Raw genomic sequence first — 9164 nt, forward strand, 5'->3', positions numbered from 1 at the left:
AGATACAAATTTTACTTTATCAGTATCTACATAGTATATAATAGATTACATATTCCAAATACAAAACATTATAGAATGGATATTTACAAACGAATGCATTATATGAGGTATGTAAGACAAACTTTAGATTTATAGAAACCAAAACATTGAAAGTAAGATGATGGAGAAAACAACTATTGGAGAATGAATACCCCCAGAAAACCCAGTTATTATAAATGAAATTAAACTAACAGATGCTACAGCTAAAACTAAAACCTTCCTAGAAAAAAGAGGCCATTTTATATTAATAACAGAACCAATGTATTAAGAAGTTGTGGTAATTATAAGTAAACATGAGCCTAAAAACTGAATCCAACCATTATCAGAACTAATGAGAAAGACAATACAACACTAACAGTTGGAGATCAATACTACAATATACAAATAATTAGAAGACAAACAATGTATAACTAAGGTTACAAAGCAATAATAACAGGTTATTACAGAATATTCTACTGAATGATAACAAAATACATATTCTAAGTGTAGATAAAATCATTTTTGAATGAAAACATATATTAGCTCATAAATTGACTGTTTAAAGGGAAAAATTTTAATACAACAGGCATTTATTTAAAGTATGGTATCTGTATACCAGATACTTTTTGAATTGTATGTTGCAAAGTTAACCAAGCTCATAAAAATATTTTGAAGACAGTTGCATCCACAAAATTCAACTATGTGATTATTTCTTTGCCCATTCCTCTTTTTCTTTTCTTTCCTGAATAACCTCATTGAGATATGGCTCAACATAGAATTTATGCTTCTCATATTTTGTCCACTGCTCTTTAGGCAGTATCTGACCCTTCATGTTCAGGTCCACGGATCTCTTGATGCGAAACATCCTGTCATTATAAAGTTTCCTGGAAGCCTTCTTATGGCTTCTTTTACATCTTCATCTTCATATATTGTGTCATCTCGCATTAAGCCCAGCTTATTGAACCCTGCAGCATTGTAATACCACTTCCGAATACCTTCCAGCCACCGGCTTGATGCTGCAACAGCCGGGTGGCCCACCATTTTGACCTAAGAAAAAATACTTTCAAATAGTTTTTAAACACAATGGAGTGAAATTAGAATTCAAGAAGTGTAGGACACTTGAAAATTTTTTGAAATGTAGAAATTAAGCAATTCATCATATGTAGCCATTGGTTTGAAGAACTCACATGAGAAATAATGAATGACATGAAAACATGACAAATTAAAATATGTTATTCAGTGTCATAGTAGAGGAAACATTTCTGAATTCATTCTAGGATACCAGTATTATCCTAATGACAAAAATATGATAGACAAGAAACCTACAGATCACTATTTCTTACAAATTAGGCATAAAAATTCTCAACAGAATTCTACCAAATAGATTCTCACAAAATATAAGATCAATTATACAGCAATTGATATTGATATCAGGAATGCATGTTGACTTAATGTATGAAATTAATGTAAAATACAGATTAATAAAATGAAGGTAAACATACATATGAACACTTTGATAGAAAAATCTAAAAATAATCCAATACCACTTAATAAAGCACATGCGTGTGCCCTCACACACACACACACACACACACACACACACAGTAAGAATAGACATTAACTTTTACGTCTTTTTCAACACCCTATGGAAATATCCCATAGCTTGAGTTATACTTTCACAGTGGTTGGTTGAAATCTTTACACATAAAGTAGGAAAAAAGAGAAGGAAGGTCATGCCACAATTTTACTCAATATTGTACTAAAGATTCTACACAGAGCCCTTAAGCAGAAGAAATAAATAGAAGACATTTGGGTTACATGATAAAAATTCTGTTTGTACATATGGTTTTCCATATAGAAAATTCTAAGGAATCTCAAGATACTAGGAGTATTAATAACAAATTCAAAAAATTCACTGAAGATCAAAAGAAATGTCACTTGTATCTATATAAATAAATATTGAATAATATAAAAATGAATTTAAGTAATTAATTTTATGTAAAGTAAATAAAATTAAGAAATTATGAATAAATGTATAAAAGGAATGAGTATTTTTATACTCAAAAGAACAAACATGACGGAAAAAATTAAAGATGGCCTAACTAAATAGAATGAGATCCCATTTTATGGCTTGTAAGATACAATATTATTAAAATGGAAGTAATACCCTAATGGATCTATTGGTTCTGTATAATCACTTTAAAAATCCTACATGGCTTTTTTCTCTGCAGAGGTTGTCATGCTAATCTTGAAATTCATGGGAAAGTGTAAAGGATCCAGGACAGTAAAAAAACCTTACAAAAAAGCAAATTTAGAAGATTCTTCTTATACAACTTCAAAAGGCCTTGTAATGCTACAGTAGCCAACACTGTGTTGTTTGCGCATATGGGTAGATATAAAATCCAATGAAATAAAAAAGTTGAGAAATAAGCTTATGGATTTATGTTTAATATAATTTGAACAAAATTGCCAAACATTCAATGGGAGGTATTGTATTCTCAATAAAAGATACTAATATAACTATATATTCACTTGCAATAAAAGTAAGATTGGACTCTTAGCTTAAGTCACACACACACACACAAAATGTATTAAACACATAAATATAGGAAGAAACAAAAGAAAAATCAAAAAGAAAACATAGTCAATTTTTCTGATTTTGAATTAGGCAAGAAAATTTAGGTATGACAACAATAAAATAAGCAATGAAAAAGTAGATATTAACCCCACAGCGGAAACAATCCTAGTAGAGATAACTACACAATCTATAGACAAGTTTGTTATCTTTTCCATGATATCTTTCAACAAATGTTTTATCAGGAGGCATGCTTGTACTCCTGTTTAAGTGTAGCAGAATTGTCTCCTGAACATCTGTGGCAGAGTTGTCTCCTCAGAACTCAGATAAAAAGAAAATATCAAAAAGTGTTGCTTACAGGCACGAGGTAATCTATGAAACTTTTACCTATGGTTCGATGAAAATATTACTAAAAGTCAATACTTAAGAGTCAATAAAGGGAGTTGGATGTAAATTTTACTGGCATAAAAAGCAGAAATCTGTAAGCACCACTTTATTTTTTACACTGAGAAGTATTTCATCATTTGTCATACAAAATCATCTAGCTAATAGACAGAAATTATGCCCCAAGCCAACTCTGAAAATTGTAATTTAAAAGATGTATGCCTATGTTTGGAACATTTTTGTGCTTATGGGATAGACTGAAGAAATTTTTCTCAATGACCTACTGTGAAGAATGTAGGTCATCCTCTATCAGTTTATTGATTGATTGATTGATTGATTGATTGATTGCAGTCCTGGAGATTGAACTCAGGAGGGTAAGCTTTTCTGGCAGGGTCTATCCTGTACCCTAATGGACATATATATGCATGCTGTCATGCTCCACTTATAACAACTTGTTATGCCAACTTCAAAAGGGGATAGATTCACATTTCAATAAGTCATTGGATTTGCACATGTATATAACGTGAAAGACAATCTAAAAAAAGCTAATGTATGTCCAATTATTTTGTAGATTTCCCCCATAGATGTAATTGTAAAGCATATTTTCTTTAATATATCTATTAGCAAAATGTTAATATACCGCCTAAGATACATTTCTTGTTACTTCATAAAGAATTTGAGTTCAAGGAGTAAAGAGCAACAGTTTAAAATTGAAAAATTCAAGGATCAATTAAAGTAGACTGCTTTTTTTTAAACATTGAAATTTACTAAGATCCTGCCAGCAGCTTTATGTAACGAGACAGCACAACAAACAAGTTGCCTGCCATTCAACTTGTTTGTAAGTCTCAACTTCAATATGAAGCTGTTTAAAACAAAAACTCAAAATCTGCTTTTTACACACTAAATATCTTGGCAAGGGTGCCATTAAACATAGTAATAAACTTGGGACAGTACAAATAAGAGTTAACAAAAGCTAAATATTGCAGTCTGAAAAACATTCATACAAAAAATAAAGTAACTATCATTGGTTACATAAAATTTTTCTGACTGGTTAAAACTTAACAGTATAAAATATGCATTTTACTATCTTTAGCTATTAAGTTCAAAAAGTACCAGTGTCTATATGAAACAATTCCTTTCCAAAACCGAAGTACAGTTAAAAATTATTTCAAATGCCATAACACATTCTAAAGCTAAAAAACATTCAATTTTTTGTTGATGTGGATGTATAAACTCAGAGCTTTGGGGCTTTCTCGTGCTGCAAGGGCTATTTCTCTGGTTCACTCAAAGCAGCAGATGACAAAGTCCACAGATGCCATTAAGCTCAATAAAGGGCAAGAAGGCTTGTACACAACTCTTACTTCCCCAGGAAGCATGACTACTGTGTCCACCAACGTAGGAAGTGTGAGGACCAAAGGCAAATTGTTCTGCTAACTAAAGAGATAGCAAACCACCCCTCCCCCACCCTAAAAGCTCATTCCCTAGGTAAATAAAAAAATACAAGGGGCAAAAATTAAGATACACTTATCTACAGAGTAAGGATTTCAAAATATTAATGTAATCTGCACTTTAAAAATTTTTAAGTAGTCCAACTTGCCTTTGCCTATGGGAAAATACAATGTAAAGTATACAATGTAAACATCAGGCATTAGGATCTATTTTTTCTAACTTTACTGACTTAAAAATCATTCTGCACTTTTAAATTTTTGTCTTTTTCCCTTATCTATTCCACTTCTGCATTGAAGTGAAATTTGGCAACACAGGAAGAGATTCATAGATAAGTTTAGGAGTGCAGCAGCTGTCATTAGCACTTTATTCAGGACAGTGTTTTGCTAGACCTTCACAGAATAATGATTGCACCACTTTGCCTTTATCACTTGTCTACAAACTACTGAGCCAAGAGTTGCTAATCACTGAGTAATCAATCTAATAATTCAATTTTTTTTGTTTTCAAGGTAACTGAGAAATTATAATATATTCAAATTCTTTTTCCTAATTTCTCTATGAGATAATAAAATGTCATTATACATAATGAAGTAATAATATATTGCCCCAAACACTTAGTAATGTTATCTTGTGAAAGCATATGTAGACTGCAAATAAACTGTCCTGTCATTTGTTATGTAAGTTCAAAGGACAAAGAACAGAATATCAGCCTAATCAAAATCATGTATTTGAAACTGTGGTCTTTATTTATTAAAATGTCACACAAATATGATTCTGATCACTGCCTCCTCTTCCATATTTGGCAGTGGAGTCTCTTGATGCATTTTTAAAAATTTGCTGATGGAATAAATGTTCTCATCTTATTATGTAGATTTTTACTAGTTTTTAATGTTGCATTAAGTACGTAAATGTGCTTTTTAGGTGCTTTAATTTTCTCATGCTCATTATGTATGTTTGGATTTTATTTTAAAACTATAAATCACTGTTTTGAAATCCAACATAAAATATAAGAATGTTATAATAGTTTCTTTTTCCTATGAAGATCAGAAAGATCTTAAGAAGGATGATTCCTCTTGTGTGAAAACTAAAGAATTGTACTTGCATGTGAATTTCATAATATTGAAATTAGATTGTTTTCCTTTTTTAGGAAATGTAAAATGTATTTTAATAAAGTTCCCTAGGAATATGTATTAAAATAATATAGAAGTAGTTATTAATTTTATAATAAACGTGCTTCTAGTACACTGAGCAAATATGATTTATTAGATATAATCAAAAAGAGCACAATTCTCCTGCCCCGTTAACATTTATTCATCATAAGACCGAAAGTCTTCCTTATTATAGATAAAACTTGGAAAAACTCATGACTTCTGTAATAAAGTCCTCCATTCATTTTTAATAACAAAATCAGTAATTACATCCTTCCTTCTCATAATATTCATGTATAGAATGAGCAAAAGTAGAAAGAACACATAATATTGTATTTATATTAAAATATCAGTATAAACTCATGAGTTCTTTTAAAATTTGTTTCTTCATAGTGTCCCTTAGAAGGCTGTGGGAACAAAACCATTTCAGTGGTAATGACTTAAACTATTCTCCATAAAAGGAAATAGAACATCTTTCAAAAATAACCCGTTTCAGGTCTAAAGCAAGCAAAATACAAATAAACCTATAGAATAGCAGTACTACATTAGAGACTGTTGATGTTTGTGTGCATTTGTCCCACTAAAGCCTCATGCAGTCATTGAGGTGCACTTCTACAGTTTGTAATTAATTCATGAACCAAGGCTGGGATTATGGGTCTGAGTACTGCTGGGATTATGGGTGTGAGTGCTGCTGGGATTATGGGTGTGAATGCTCTATCCAGCCTGGGATGCAAAGCCTGAATGCAACGTAAGGGAAACAGACTTGCCCTCTGTGACCATTGTTGCCTCTGCTCTTCCTACTTGCTCTTGCTGTTTTCTGCCACCATGAACTATTAATGCACTCTGTCATGTACTACTCTGCCTTGGAGCCAACCAAGTATGGACTGAAACCTCTATTAATTGTGGGCTAAATAAATCTTTCCTTCCTTCATTTTGAGTGTCTGGTATTTTGTCCCAGAAAAAAGAGAAGAATAACTGAGACAGAGATCAAGTATTCAAAGAATTTAAACTGCATCTAAGAATGTTATAAATCAATAAGAAGTTCCTGTCAACCATATCTAGGGTGTTTTGAGCAATAAAAAGTAATAGAAATGGTCGTTTAGTCTATCATATTGCATAAAAAATAATCCATCAATCTATCATTATACTCAAAAAACACTGGAAATGAAAGATTTTCTTATATATTAGCTAATAAATGTGGGAAAGGGGCCGGATTGATAGCTAAGTGGACTAAAGCACTTGCTTAGGCAGAGTCCAGAGGCCAGGGTTCAATCCCTGCGTGCTGTGCCATCCCCGCCCCTGGGTCACGCTGAGATGGCGAAGGACACTGAGTGGTGGCACGCACCTGTAATCCCAGCTCTTGGGAGGCTGAAAACAGGAGAATCACTACAAGTCTGATCTACCTAGTGAGACCCTGTTAATCCCTGTAAACCCTGTACCAAATACAGAAGAAAAAAAATTAGGAAAAATAAATGTGGGAAAATAAGAGAACTAGAAAATGAACATTTGACAACCATTAGTACAGTAATGCATTCAGGCAAAGATTATTATCATGTATAAAGTTATTGGGAAACAGATATTCATTATTTCAAACTATCACTCTACCGATTAGCAATTAGCTTGCAGATTAGGAAATGTAGCTTCAAAATAAATAATAGTTGCACTTCAGGTAGGATTTTTAACACTGATGAAGATTAAATTTTTGTGTAAAAATATGGTGCAGGCAATTCTATGTGTTCCCATTCATTAGCTCACTGCATAAACTGGTAGGAAAAGTTTTCGTTTCAATAAATAACTATAAAAAATTAATATTGCTTAAGGATCATATTTATGGTACTACAATAGATATGAAAGCAAAGTAATAATAAAATTTAGGGAAGTTGTCCTAGTAGTGGAAATGTACATGTTGTAATGTGGAAAGCATGTATTTATTTATTCATTTACTTTGTATTTTAGGACAAATCTACAGGGTCTACAGTGTCTCACTGTGTAGATTGGACTCGTAGTGATCCTCCTGCTTACAGCCTTCCAAGTACTGGGATTGCAGGCATGTGCCACCATGCCCAGTCTCAATCACCATCTCAGCACACCCCAGGGGTGGGGTCAACACCGCAGACCTGGGGATCAAACTCCTGGCCCCTGCATCTGCCTAAGCAGGTACTTTAATCTGATGAGCTATTTGACTGGCCCATAAAGCACATATTTAATCTTTAAAGTGTGTATGATTTTGCTATTTGTAAATTTTACACATATATTATATACCTCTACATATGTGATACATTTTAGAATAATAATAAATACTTGTGGACAAATATTTATTGGACAAATTCTGAAAAGCAAAAATAGCTACTACCTTTAAAAATTCAAAAAGTAATTACATTTTACAAGCACACAAAATAATTTATAAATCAAAATTTGTGTTGGGGCTGGTGAAATAGCTCAGGGGACTAAGCACCAGATTTGGCAAGTGCAAGGACTAGGGTTCAATTCCCAGTCCTGCATGCTGTGCTGACCCTTCCCTCTGGACCGAGTCTGGGCCTGGTGGTGTGCACCAGAATATTGCTGTAATCCCAGCACTAGGGAGGCTGAAATCAGGAGGATCACTATGAGTCTGAGATATGTAGTGACCCCCGGTACCAAATACATAAATGAAAATAAAATTGGTGCTGATTCAGTGTGGTTGAATAAAGGAGCCACACTGGAGATGCTTAGACAGAAACAACTAAAAACACTAATTGGAACAGCACACACACATACACATCCTAATGCCAAAATCAATCTGAAATAAGAGACGTGTAGATGGAACAAAACATAGATGTAGGACTTTATGAAATCGTGAATGAGCCTACAAGACTGCCAGTGGAACTGCACATGGACTAAGAACCACTGTTCTGGGAAATTTCCAAAAAATTGACAGACTGAAATAGTACATCTAACCTAAGCCATACAGGATAGTTTTGGGATGTACTGCCCTTCACCTCATTTACCTTCTTCCATACAGAGGACTTTGCAATTTGGAACCAAATTTCACTGGAACACACATGAATATATGACCAGGAAACTGCTTACTCCCTGACAGGTTTTAGTTTTATTTTTTTCCTGTGTCATAGTGGATAATTGTGAACTCTAGGGGCAATATATTTAGAGACCACAGAGGTGGAGATGAGGGAAGTGAGTGAAACAGCATGAATTCCTGCCTTGAGACCATTGCTTTGAGAAAGAAACCCAGGTAAATGGAACTTAGGCAGCCTTGGGATATTGTGTACATGTGGGAGGTCAGTGTTCACTGTGCCGCTACCCCACCAATGGAGAGGAGAATTGAAGTGAGAGTGAGAAGCTTTAGGGTGTCTCTGTGAAGGCAGCAGGAGCAGCATGCCCCCATAAAAAAGTCAACATGAGAGAATAGAGACACATTAGTGGAAGAGGAATTGAGGAGGCTGTGCACAGACCGGGAGGGGCCAACAGCACACAGGCTTGCAAGCAGCCATGTGCTGTTTCTTTCAAAGGGTTTCAAAGAATAAGAAAGTATCACAGAGAAACACAGGGTAAGGACATGAGGGCAGGCCGCTGATGGACATTCATGCTACTGGCTG

At 33.8% G+C, this 9164-nt stretch overlaps 1 pseudogene; it reads right to left on the reverse strand.

The window, feature by feature from the left end:
- Positions 1 to 724: 724 nt before the first annotated feature.
- LOC105743975 lies at positions 725 to 1059 on the reverse strand (annotated as a pseudogene).
- Between the last annotated feature and the right edge of the window lie 8105 nt (positions 1060 to 9164).

Source organism: Octodon degus, unplaced genomic scaffold (genome assembly GCF_000260255.1).
Source record: "Octodon degus isolate 3935 unplaced genomic scaffold, OctDeg1.0 scaffold00198, whole genome shotgun sequence".
Classification (NCBI taxonomy): domain Eukaryota; kingdom Metazoa; phylum Chordata; class Mammalia; order Rodentia; family Octodontidae; genus Octodon; species Octodon degus.